We start from the raw sequence: 14,485 nt of genomic DNA, 5'->3' as shown, positions 1-14,485 counted from the left end.
GTTGTTGTTGTTGTTGTTGTTGTTGTTTGTTGTTGTTGTTGTTGTTGTTATTTTAATTTTCTATAGTTAATTTCTGCTTAGATGATTACAGACCAGGCTTACTAACTAATGTCTTTTTTTTGTTTGTTTTAAACCACTAGGCTGCTTCTGAAAAGACTCCTAAAAGATGGATTTCAGAAGCAAATGGAAAAATATTAAATCAGTTTCAACTGCACACCTCCAGTGGTCATTTTCAAACAACTAGGATTATTTTTGTATTACTGGATTAAATAAATGAAATCCAGATGATTCTTAAGAAAGATATAATCAGTGGAGGCATGGACCTCAGATGGACATTCATCAGTTATGAAACGCCCATGCCTTGGGATGAAGTAGGAAGCGTCTGAAATTCTAAGTGTGCCGGCTGCAAGATTCTTATTTTAAAGTGGAACTGTTTAAATGTTATCAGTGATCACTCAAGTGACACACTACTGAGCTCTTTATCGAAACATGTCCAGCGTTAAGAGATGCAGTTGGACATTTATGACCATGGAGCTGTTCTTCATCACTCGCAAAGCGCTCGGTGTAGTAGGGATAAACCAAGACGACCGTCTTTTGATCCACAGTAAAGTTGTTTTCACCATACCGTACTAGAGATAATTTAAATGGACACTTGTAGTCCCACTGGAGCCTGACAACTAATGGTCATGAATGAACTATCAGAGACATTTCCTTTTTCCAGAAGGTATCTATACTGAGATAGTGAAGTTGTGAATCATTCCTTAGGTACACAAACAGTTCTGTAATCCCACATCATGTATTGTGTGCATCTCACTGTAGATAACATAATGGTGCCTATTGTTGCTCCCAAGACCTACACAGTTTGTAATTTTGTTGTTCCATTTTTATGGAACAGTTTGGGTAAGATTACAGCACACTTTTATGCCTAGTGTATAGTACATGGTCTCATCATGTTATCAGAGTTGCACTGACTCTAATCCTGCTGTACTGTAGCCTGGTTCATTAAATTTCCTTGCACATTTTTTTTTTCTTTTTTAGCAGTAATGGCCCGCTTTCTTGTCTAACTGTCACTCATCAATCGTTACAGACTAAAAAGGACACCTGCTCGGTGACTCAGGACTGGAACATTTTTTGGCTGACCCACGGCCAGTGCCATCGGCTGCTGGTTTACTTCATTCAGTTTAAGATGCTTCAGCCGTGAAAGGAGAAAAGCAGATGCAACATTGTGTTTACATTAGTAAACCGTTTCACGGCAGCAAATTCATTGAAAAAGTACATTATTAACTCATGATGCCACTGAGATGGAAGATTTCAATGTCACAGATATGGTGTTTGGAATAAATTAAGACCCTTATTTTATATATGCAGCAGAACATGGTGAAAGAAAAGACGCTCTTTCTTGACATTGTGCCATGGTGGTAAAAATAGTTCATGTATAAGTTGAAAGTCCTACCTGACTCTCTAAGCAAATATTGATAGCAGTGCTTGTTTCTAACATTGGAACATTTGGGGATGATGTGGCCAGTGTCTAGATTTACCATCTGACTAACCCTAATCCTAACCCTAATTTCACAGCCTGTACCCACTCTATACAGTTGGGTACTGACAAACTGTATTTGACAATGTGCAGAATGCAAATCTGCGATATTTCAAAATTTATTAAAAAAGAAAAATAAAAAAAACACACAGGAAGTACCCACTTCCCATTGCCTTGCAAAATGAACCCCTGTGTTATCTCTTTCCATATCAGCATTGTCGACAGAAGAATCAATCCTCTACGACTTCAAAACATGCAATCAAAAAAAAAAGTTAAACGCCTACTTGTTAGGTGGACTAAGGCAGGCACTAGCTGAAAAGTGTGTCTGCTTGACTGAGTTTGTTGTAAGTTTTACAACAGAAGCATCAATCTTCTGGTTGGGACTGCAGCTCATAATATTGGAGTGCGATGTTGATGACCTGAACTCAGTCACTGGGCATTTCAGCCAAAGCACTGTGGCGATGCTGGTGGCACCAGCTGCTTGCATCATTCTGAAATGTAATACAGCAGTGATAACAGGGCCTGTGTAAGCCCTTCTAGGAGACAGTCTACCATACATTACATGCTTGTGAAATTTACTTCAAAACTTGCATCATTAAACAAAGGAAAGCCAACAAGCCAAATTGTAGCCTGTAGCTGCTGGATAATTACAGGGCGTTTAAAATGCATTTCACTTTATTTCAGCTGGGGTATGTTTGCTAGAAACTGTGAGACAAACCAAGAGAGAGTTTCTGCAGTGTTAAATCATATCTGTTATTTACAATGCTTACTTATGCTTTATTGCAACGCCACTATGGTAAACTTTAATAAGGGACTTGAGATTAAAACATCTCTATTACAAGAGAGACCTATCCATTAGGACAGCAAATAAACAAACATCATTACTATCATTATATTATATAATCAAAGCTAACATTAACAGGTCACAAACGTCAACATAAAACATCATGAATTTCATGCTTCATACACTATAAGATATTTGTCCAGCACCAGAAAGCAGAGCAAAGTACAGCCAGTATGCTCTTTTACTAATTAGCAGAGCAAAGTACAGCCAGTATGCTCTTTTACTAATTAGCAGAGCAAAGTACAGCCAGTATGCTCTTTTACTAATTAGCAGAGCAAAGTACAGCCAGTATGCTCTTTTACTAATTAACAGAGCAAAGTACAGCCAGTATGCTCTTTTACTAATTAGTATGCTCTTTTACAGAGCAAAGTACAGCCAGTATGCTCTTTTACTAATTAACAGAGCAAAGTTATGCTCTTTTACTAATTAACAGAGCAAAGTACAGCCAGTATGCTCTTTTACTAATTAACAGAGCAAAGTACAGCCAGTATGCTCTTTTACTAATTAACAGAGCAAAGTACAGCCAGTATGCTCTTTTACTAATTTCTGTATTAAGCAGAATGATAACTACAGGAACATATTTTCAAAGCTTTTCATCACATATTTAATTAATTAACTTAATTTCTTAATTTTAAAAAATCACACTCAAGTGGTTTGCTTCTATTTTTGAAGTGGAATCTCCTGTCACAAAAAAAGCTTTGAAAATTTGGCGATGTTCAAAAAAACAACAGAGACATACGTTTCTAAGCACTACTACACTTCAGACTGTTTATCATTAAGACTATTTTACCCATATATGTACAAGTGCTTTATACATGTAACAGTGCTTCATTCTACAGATGAGAGGTATGGCCAACTAACCAATTTAATTACAAATTAGCAAAAAAAAGTGACATAGCTAGGCATTCATGGCCTCACTTTACCTGCCAAAAAATGTTAAAATAATAAACTGCTTGAAAATAAAGGAATATTTCTCAAGCATATTCAGTTACACAAAGGCAAGCAATAATTATATACATGTGGTTAAATGGGGAGGTTTCATTATAGTCTAGAAACTGACATTTAGTTCCACTTTAGAGCACAAGTCCTGCCTGCACCAATAAGCCTGTATCAGCAGCGAAAACCAAGCAACCTTGAACCTTGGGAAAAAGAGGGAACTTGCTTAAATACCAAGCTTGCTAAACCAAAAATCCATCCATGTGCCAATGCCTAACCTAAAGAAAAACTAAGCTTTATAAGTAAACGAAATGTGTTGTTGTTGTTAATCATTTCTTGTGGTTTCTTGTGGTTGAAAAGAGACATTTGCATAAGTATTTTAACCACAGAGACATTTCTTTAATGCACCACATAGAGTATCTACCACAAACCACCATGTTTTTTTTTTTTTACATTTTTAATAAACTGAACTCACTACATCATTCCAGCAAGTTAAATGTCAGGATCAATTAAAATGAAATTAGCAGTATATAAGCAAGAGTATGTTCCATATGTTTTAGCAAGCTAAACAAATTCATATTCGAAGTGTTTCTTAAGCTGCCACATGTACAGTAAATCTGGAAATGTTACGATGAATTACTGTACAAACAGAGAATGAAAATAAAAGCATGTGTGCATGCATGTTGACTTTGCGCACAGTGGTGACTCCAGAAATACTTACCTCCTGTCTTGCACTTCAGTTCACTATTTAGACATGTACAATTTTGAAAGAAGCAAAAAGTTATGTATTTCATTTGAACAAATTATATCTGCTACTATAGTAGGTTAGTCCTGTCAGCAAGAATCACTTTCAGGCAGTCATGCACTTCCTGGCTCATATCAACTGGAGAGTGAGAAAACGTCAATTCCTTCTTTCCCGTCATTAACCAACCAGCAGTTTCTTCTAAAGACTGACATTTTTGTTGTAGCAAATTGTATGCCTTGACTCAAAAGACACTGCTAGGATGAAAAAATGTAGGTTATAACAGCTATTTTAAAAGTTTATACTTCTGTCTACTGCTCCTATAAACACCACTACATTAAACACCAGTAAAGCAACACTGAGTGTTCCAACCCACAAGGTTTTCAGCTTAAAGCCTCCAGGAATCAACTGCGACGTTGAATTGGCTTTTGATAGTTTCTTACTCTGAATTGTCATTTGAAAGGAAAAGCATATAATAGTACCAAACTAGAAATAAATCAATAAATAAATCAAGACATTCATTTTAGGGGTTGCAAGTAGTCATAAGTTGTTTCTTATTAGTTTTAAATAAAAATAATGTATAAAAAAAGCTTTGAGAATCAATCCCATTGTGTCCACAATGAGGCACTTAAATTAACTTCAAAAAGGGGTACTGTACTTGTTTATAAAGTGAAGACCATATCTACCAGATTTGATCTAATAAGCTGATCTAATAATTAACAAACTTAGTGTAGTGTGGACATTGCTGCTGCTGTTTCCGAGCAGTTGTGCAGCTGGTTGCATGGAGTAGAGCGGGGTTCTGCTTTTAAATGAGCACATAAAGCAACATACCCCCCATTGTCACAGGTTGTCTTCTACAGTGTGGTTGTTAGCAGTTTCATTGTGCAGCTTTTCACACAACAAAACTGCTTACTGTAAACCCAGCTTTAGGGGTCGCTCTTGGGTTGCCATGAACAGAAATGCAAGAGAAGGTTCACCAGTAGATTGCTTCTCTGTTCCAACACCTGGATCTGTTTTATACCTCAAACAATGCAGGAAGCAGCCTCACATGTGTGCGGTTGCTGTTTAGCATCATCAGATGATTCAGAGCAGAATCTGCTGAGTGAGCAGACATCACTCAATCAGCAATGTGGAAGGGGAGGTGGTTAAGTCTTGATTAAGCTGATGTGTGCTCCTAATTATATATTCCCTAATGAACTTTCAATCTGAACTAGTTCTTGGAACTGTATTTAAATACAGCACCCAATCCATGCTTGTACTCCGGTTACATTACGATTTAGCCAACTGACTTTGCATAAATTGAATTAATGTACATTGCTTAATGTGGCAAGCTAAACAAATAACAGCATATATATATATATATAAACCTAATTAGCTTTTAATAGTGAACTGAACATTGCCAACTGTTTCCATGAGTCTCTGACACTCAACAGCAATCTGCGCACATCTGCTAAGTAAGCACATTTGCTGCCATTAATTCAAGTTGTGCAAATCATGTGGGGATCAATTTATTTACATAAGGTAAATAAAAAAAACGTCAAACTTTTTACATTTACAAGCTGGTATGTGAAAGGTATCAGTTGGATTTTTTTTGCAGATGTAAATTGGGAGCCAACTATTTTACATGTTATAGCAAGGTGCTTGTTATACCATGGAATTAACTACTATCAGAGGACGGATTAGGGATCATTGGAGAACAGCATTAAAACAAGCGTAATTGTTTAGCGACTCAAGTACAGGAACATTTCGGTAAATGGTTGAGTGAGTGATAGCGCACTGCTTTTAATTCTTATTTCTATATAATGGCCAGTGAGTTGATTAACAGCATTGTTATGTGCACTTGTGGTTTTTGCTCTTCATAAACATAACATGCAGAAAAAATGTATGGACCACAATGTTGGTAGTTGTTCCTGCATCCAATGAAAATCCTCCCTAACTGCATGAACACTGTAAGAGTGTTAGTGCTTCAGTGACACTAATTTAATCATGAAGTCAGAGTCTTAGATAATCTAGTTTATTTAAACCAACAGCAAAGGCATCACATGTATTTTCACACAAAGTGTGTTTCATTAGGACACAGTTTAATGGAACAATACATCAGCCAGAACCTGTCTCGGAGGATTACAGCAGGCTAATGTAACACTAGTTTTTCATTATCGCTTGGCATTTGCTTTAAAGTTGCAGGTATTTGAAGTAAGGCAAGTAAATCCATTAAAAATCAAATCCAGATTAATTTGTCTGCACCATGAAACTACATATTGAAATTAATCCGACATTGGAAAAAAAGTTATCCAACTGTTAACAGGCTTGTAACTTTGTGACACATTTAATTTAATGAAATATAATTTAATGGAATTAAACATGTTGCATATTTTCCTGTAACTCTTAAATGACATTTGTTTTCATATAGCATGTCTCCTAAACTGGGATTTTTGGCTTAAATGAAGGGTGTTTTCAATGCAACCTAACACAGGAAAGAGGAAAATCCATCCCAGCATCCATCCCCAAATCATCTTCAATGTGAATTTCGTGTGACTATAATGACGGGTCCGTAAGAAGGAGGAAATGCTGCCATAGGGCAGCTCTCATATTTTAGCATGCCAGTGCTATCAAAATGTATTGAGCTACAATGGAATCAATTACTGTACTGTGGTGCCACACAGTATATATACACTACCATCCATAGGTGGGGTTTGGGTCCAAAATGTGAACACGTGAATAGCTTTTTTGGTGATCTACATTTTTCTGTTGTTTTTTTCCAATCTGAAAAGCCTTTCGTACTCAACGTTTTCTCTACACCCACTGTCAGTGGTAGGCTTAATAGCATTAATTACAATAAAAGCGTCCCTATTTAATTATGTAGCTACATATAAACTCCTGTCATTTTGAAACAATCGTTACACCACTTTGGGAATAAACCTGCTGAGGGGGGTGCAGCTTGAGAACGTACAAAACACCTCAGAAATTAAACTTTAATAAAAAAACATGCTTACAATGCATCCCTATCGTTACACAAACTTACTGCTGTTGGAAAACTGATGCGCACCTCACCTAGTACTATTGCCTTCGATTGTAAGTCAAAATTCAACCACACAAACGCCCCATACTCACTGTATCAATCAAATGCGATAATCTGTGCTCTTGCACTTAGACTGCACAACTCCTGTTTCTGAATCTGCTTTCTGAGAGTAACCAGCCTGGGCTGTGACGCTACCTTTCACAGTACCTATAAAAATGCTGTTCAGTATTGATCTGGAGAGTAAAGTTGCCATGTCTATAATTACTCTGCTTTGCACAGTATTATTCGACAGCAGCACACATTGGATTTTTTTATTTATTTATTTATTTATTTTTTGTGCAGCCTTGTTACCTGCATTATCTTTAACTATGTCTACAAACAGATTGGTAATAACATCAGCTTCTCACCTACTGTATGGGATTGCTTTACTTTTGCAATACAAAGAGGAGCTCAATATATATATATATTTTTTTTTATCAAAGTAACAAGATTTTTTGATGATGAGTCCGACAGGCTTCCTAACAATTTGTTTCCTAATTACATTGATGTACAAATATATTTGTATATGTGTTAACTATGCCCTGTTGAGCGATACACTTTGTGACTTTTTAAAACCCATCACTTCTTTGGACATTATTGTTGTTTCTTCATGCGACTGTCACTATCAATAGTGATTCTAGTAACACATTAACATTTTGTCAAAATGTTAAACATCATTTTCCTTGTTTTTCCTGCTCTAAACTGAAAACCAATAAAAATATATTTTAAAAAAATAGTGATTCTAGTGTGTTTTATAAACTACAAATCTAAAGAATACATTCGCAATAAGGCTTACATCTTGCTTAGAAAATCACATTAAAACGCAGTTTAAAAGATCATTTTAATGATACAGGATTGAGTAGTTAAGAGGATACTGCAGCTCTGCCCCTTGAACCTAGTCTATGCTACCATGTCAGGACCACTGCACAACGCTTGTTCCAAACTGGTTGTGTTGGTAATGCTGTGGCCTGTTCGTAGTTCTGACAGGGTTAACTCACACACTGTAATATGAAAGCGCCATATCCCAGGGGTGTGCTAATTGTAGTTACTGTGTTGTGGAGAGCGGTCTGGGGATAGATTTTAACATCTGAAGGTCTGTATTTTGACACAAGCCAGAAGTTGCCACCCGTGACCTTGACACTATCAGGCTACCGACCCTTCATATGGCATTTGAAGGACAGTGTTGACATAGGCAATCATGTGTGGACTTCTGTCTATTTGGTAGACGTTGTGTTCACATGGCACTTGTCATTAAACCAGGATCCTTGTCAAATTCTCCCAGGATAGCTTTGTTTCCTTTCTCCAAAATGCCCTTTTCTAATTGCAAAGCTTCAAGGAGGTCGACATCCTGCCATTTATTAGATGACTGGTTTAAATGAAGAGGCCAACACACAATAAAAAAAAAAAAAACAGGACCTGATATGAGATGTGAAAAGGCAAGCACTGTATGCTTTGAGTTATTTAAAATCGCCAAGAGCCTGGTGATGAACGATAATGACACTCACAGGCCTTCCTACAGAGGAAGCATTGTTCCTCTAAAAGGACAAGCCTGGAAATAATTTTATTTCCAGAATCAATCAGTCCGTGTTCTAGGTTACAAGGGAAATTGTGAAACAATCTATGACGTCACTGGGTGTACTGTGGAACTACTACTATATAGGTTTAAGCTCATGATGTGACACACACACACAGAATGTTATGGATGACTACTCACACACACTGAGACCATGCATGCACACACGTGTGTGTGCAAGCACACACACCACACACATGGGTGTGTGCACAGAGACACATACGTGTATGTGTGCATGCATGCACACCCACGCACAGAGACACACACACACACAGTCACACACACTGAGACCACACACACCCCGCCCATTTACGCACACACGCACGCACACACACACACACACACACACACACACACACACACACACACACACACACACACACACACACACACACATTTGCACTCCTATATTTGTAAGGACTTCTCATTTACTCTCACTGTATTTTTATGTACTCCAGTGAGACAAAACTCCACACAGGCTGAAAGTTGAGAACAAATTAAATATTTTGGCACTTTGTTTATTTCTCTTTCTTCCTTTTTTTTTTTTTTAAAGCATATTTAATTTAAAAAAAAAGGTGCTTTACAAAGTGGGGACATCCCCACAATATTGTTTTTTCAGGAGTTACTATCTTTGTGGGGGCATTTTCTCAAATTTTGTCCACACATTGATAGTAATACACCCCCACCACCACCACACACACACACACACACACACGTCACAAGCAAACTGACAAAAAACAGGCTTCATACACCAAATAAGACAGTGTGCCAGCAAGGAACACAATTGTACAAATAATAATATACGTACATGCCCTTCTGGGCTTGATTGCACTGACTGTACAATAAATTACTGTTATTACCACAACATGATGGCATATAAATGTCAAACCCTGAACAACTTCCTAGTAAAACTGGCTCAATTGTTGATATTTGCTTGACTGATTTCATAGTGACATCCATACCTGCATTTTCCAGGGAGCTTCGAAACAGTCTGGATCTTTTCCAAACCTCATTTACTCTTCCCTAATGATAACGTAAAAGAAACAAGACACCGTTTGGCAGTCACTATTAATGAAAAGTTTTAAAAGGCAACAGAAATTACTTTGGGAGGGTTGGGAATTTGTTGGGTCCAATTCCTATTGCAATTATGTAGCACTTAACAACACTGGACCTGCAATTATTATATTCAAATACCCACTTCTCAATTTCTCAAGATTGATGCAAACATTGCCAAATGGCGCTAGTTTAATTGTAAAACCTAAAAATAAGTTGCATGATTAATTATCGCTATTTTTACATTAAAGAAGTGGGCAACTGTCACCCTGGGTCAGAGGTCCTGTTGAATGGCAACTGAGGTCATAGGATCTCACACCTACAGACTACCTTCTCTGGTTTTACTGTGAGACCAGCCAGGCTCTTGAGCTGGATCCAGACATCCTGAGCAATATCATTAGAAATACAAACATGGCCCTCAAATGACTTATTCATTGGAAACCACCTGCATTGGAACTTGACAAAGAAAATCAAAGAATGCAGCAGAATGAGGCTTGAACACTGCAGCTGCATAACCTTGTAAAGTAACTGGTACATAAGGGTTCATTATCCTAGTACGACACCCACAAACTTGACGTTGAGAATCCCTGAATATGGGTGTGTACCAAGCATGAAACCAATAAGGGGGTCACTGATCAAAGTGAAGGCTACCATTAGATTTCCCCTTCAGAATGAAAGCATGAAAACTGCTTATACTTATATAAATAGTTGTTGTTTGAATAGAAAATGGGCCCAGTAACTGTTTGACACAAATCGACAATTTATTTTTAAAAACTGAGACAAAAAATGTAAAGCCTTTTTTATGATCATTTTTGTTTTTCATTTTTCAATATGATGAATTCTGGAATATGTCAGCTGTTGAGTTTGGTTAAACCGATGTGTGTTTGAGCTTTGATCACACCTAAGCTTTTGAATTTCAGTTTTTAATTTGACATGTTAAGCCCCTACTCAAAATGTTACTCCTACAAAGAGAATAAAAAGCACTTCTCTTCTGCTGAACAAATTAAATTGTGCATAGACTAAAACATTGACGCTCTGGCATGCTAATTATTACTGGAAAAGCAACTGCAAGTGATGTGAAAAGCCACCTGCAAAGATTGTACCCTTTACCAGACATATTTATTGTTTCTTGGATAAGGTACACTGCTGGACATCATACGAGTTAGTCTGAATGCCAAAAGCATAAAACCAGAAATGAAGTGGCCTGCTGCATACTATCCTGAGAAATAAGGATACTGTCAGTGTCTACAGCCAATGCTGTTAATGTCTTTGGTAATGACTTACAATTGCATTCAACAGCACATTAAACATATGATTTCACTGGTGTCCCTTCACTACATCCCACCATAGATTAGATATGTGTGGATTCTTCCAGAAAGAGTAGAGTGGCAACCCCATTGAAATCTGTTTGCCACTCCCAGTCCTGGAGGCAAAACACATGACGTGCTCCTGTAGTGATAAATGACACACTGGCAACATTAAAAACATGTTTTAAAGGGAACACCCATTGAGCTGACATGTTCAGCATTGTTATTAGTATTTTAAATAACCCTCTTCCGATCCCATTTAAAAGGTGTTTAGGACACTATATTCCTGTTATCAATGAGCACTGTGTACCACATGTACACAGTGTCTACTTTACACCACATAATCAGGGAAAGATGGGAACAAAAATTATTTAACAAAAAATGCAATTGCGCACTTTTGTGGTATATGAGCCACACCGGGTGACAGGAGAACACGATTTGGAATTCCAATAAGAATGGAACAGGGATCCCAATTATAACAGAGTTTCAGATAAGCCCATACACCAAAAGTATGTGACTGCAACATAACCTGCAGTTTTTATGCTTATAAGGTTCACAACACAAGACAGTACAGTTTGGGTAAATTTGATGTCCACTGGCAGCAAAGCAAAAGCAGCCTGTCACAGATAACTGATAACCGAGTCAAACTCGGAGCAGAAGTGGCACTTACCTGACTTTTAAAATTAAAAACAAGACCAAAAGGAAGACAAAAGCATTTAATCTAGCTGTAACTAGAGGACATATGAAGTGTATCTGTTAAAAAAAAAAAAAAAAAAGGAGAGTCAGTGAAATAATAATATTCCTGCAGGCCAGTAACAATGCTAGGTGGATTATCATAGTGCTCTACTAAACATGAGGTTCTGCCTGCCAATGCAGTATATGCCAAAAAACACAACATCTATAAGATTTTGTTTAGAGAAAAATAAGCAAATATTATGGCACGGGTTGAAGTTTCACATGTGCATCAGTACATTTGCATCTTGGCTATTGGACGTGGACGACAGAGTGACTGTATAATTAATTTGCTTTCTTTTTTTTTTCCTGGACAAGACCAATTTAGAAAGCTTGGGGGTCTTGGACTTGGACTAAATAACAATGGTTTATATCCGATTGTGAAAGGATGACTAGCTTTGGCCAAGATGCAAGGCTGAGATCAAAGCTACTAAACAAAGTGCACACAAATTACTCAGAAAATTAAGACATCTAGGGGAAGAAACATCCAACAAGCAGAAAGTTCCAACTTGTACTGCCCTTTCGACTATTATTTACCTAAGTCATGGAAAGTTGGAAGTGCTGAGTACTCCCTTGAAAGCTCAATGGCAGAGACACTTATTATTATTCGTGAGCTTTACTCTAAATGGCATAGCCTAGAGAAAATAAATGGATCAATAGATCTACACTTGGCCCGATGGTCTGAACATTTTAATAAAGCAAATTTACTGGAAAATTTGACAACAGTTGGCTCTTTCAAAATTTCCAGTTTGGCTCTGTGACAGGGAGGACCCTGTCGCTGGTTCTTGCGCAGATGTATGCAGCTGGGACATGTAACAGGAGATGCGTTGCTAGGCAACCAATTGAGCTGTTAAGCTGGGGGGGTGTGCCCAGGGAAACTGCGCACAGCTCACAATGCGTCTGCGCTACATCTCAAGACAACTGCACGCCATGCTACACATAGGGGCACTTTGTTGACATCGAGGAGAGTGTCCGCTCTGCAGGAGAACTACTAGGGAACCCTTCAACTGTAACAAGATGATCTACCCAGTCAGGACTGTTGAAAAGACCTGGACTTGCTGGGAGGCCGGGGCTTCGGGAGCAGCAGTAGTAGGTTAGTTTAGGAGGTGCTGATCCCAATCAGTATAGAGGGTAATGTAGTGTAGTAGATTCCTAGAGCGGGACGTCTCTTTTAATGAGGCTAGCACTCACCTTGTGAGGCAAACTTTTCTTTTTAGCTTTGTTTTGTTTTCTTTATTAAATCTGACACAAGGGCTATCATTGCTGGTACCCTAGTGGCTGCACCTGTGTTGTTATTAACACCCAATGCACAGTGTCTGACTCGTTATTCAGTGATGGTCCACGCACGAAACCTGTTACAGGCTCCCATAAAAGAACCAACTCAATAGCTAGTTGAATCAGTTCATTGACAGCAGCAGATCTAAGTAGTGTGACAGTGTTAATGTACAGAAGTGCGGATATAGCAATACAATATATTGGGACTTTATTTCAACACTTTGGATGGTGGCCTTTTTTGATGTACACTGAGCATTGCTGAACAAAGAAGGTTAGGTTAATACCTTATTAAAGAGCAATTAACTTTAAATGTAGTTAGAAAAAAAGAGAAAAAAGAATTCTGTGCTGCTGAAGGGGTTAAGTAGAGGATGCTGGACTTTGCAAAGTAAAATATAAGGCCACTGATTTGCATCTACATGAGAAGAAGTCAGAATTCAAAGAATCAAGTATGATTTACTGTAGTTCCCCAGCTAGCTCTTAGCTTTTGTTTTCAAAGAACCAGTAAGCAAACATGAAACTCGGAACACTCCCAAGTCTTTCATAAGTTTAGTTTTTCTTTAAACTCTGTAATATCAAGTACTGCTTTAACATCACAAGGAATAAATCTGAAGGCAGAATGTCATCTCTCACTAATACGTGTCAAGATAAGTTTTCATTATTACTGTATTTTTGTATTTTTTAAAAATGCATTCAAATGATGTGTGATTAATCTAACAGTTCCTAGAGGAAGTCTCTGATTTCAGAGCTGCTCCCATAAAGTAAGAGTGATGTGGTCAGGGAGGGGGCTGTATATAGCTTTTGTATTCTGAAAACATATTGCAAAGTACAGTAGATTAACCATACTGGGCTATAAGTATTTCTTTATATAAATGTAATAGCGAAGTCCAGGTTATTTACCATAATTAATTGCTTAATTTAAGCAGTGAACTGTATGCGAAGGTAGTATAAAAGGGTACTCAATGAGAGACAGTAAATGAGACCCAAAACGCAACACAATAACAGGATCATGGTTTGAAGTGGACAGCTAGGGTGGAAATGTATATTAAGACACATACAATACTCAAGGTATAAATCAAGAAACCCATCTTATGAATACGTCTTTGGTCTGCCAAATGGTTAACAGTAGAGCTATATTATCACATAATTGCTGACCTAAGGAAGATATGACTGAAACTAGTTAAACTCTTTTCAGACAGTGCCAAAAAAGCAACTGTGCACTGATGTATTACTCTGAGAGTTCCAATGCACCAGTTATTAGTTATATCAATAACAGGTGCATTCATGCAGCAGAACAGATTTTAGTCTGTAAATTTTACATGCTTTCCCATTTTAACAATGATGTATTTACAGTATCATTCCCTTTGAGATCCACACATTAATCTAACAGTCTACTCTCAGTGGGGAACCTATTTCAGTTTATTTTTTGTA

At 37.5% G+C, this 14,485-nt stretch overlaps 1 protein-coding gene across 3 annotated transcripts in view; it reads right to left on the bottom strand.

The window, feature by feature from the left end:
- xrcc4 (X-ray repair complementing defective repair in Chinese hamster cells 4) overlaps nucleotides 1-14,485 on the bottom strand; it is a 136,271-nt gene that overhangs the window by 60,283 nt on the left and 61,503 nt on the right. The window lies entirely within an intron of this gene.

The sequence above is a fragment of the Polyodon spathula genome, chromosome 1 (assembly GCF_017654505.1).
Source record: "Polyodon spathula isolate WHYD16114869_AA chromosome 1, ASM1765450v1, whole genome shotgun sequence".
In the NCBI taxonomy this organism is placed as follows: domain Eukaryota; kingdom Metazoa; phylum Chordata; class Actinopteri; order Acipenseriformes; family Polyodontidae; genus Polyodon; species Polyodon spathula.
This window is presented reverse-complemented; position numbering and strand designations above follow the sequence as displayed.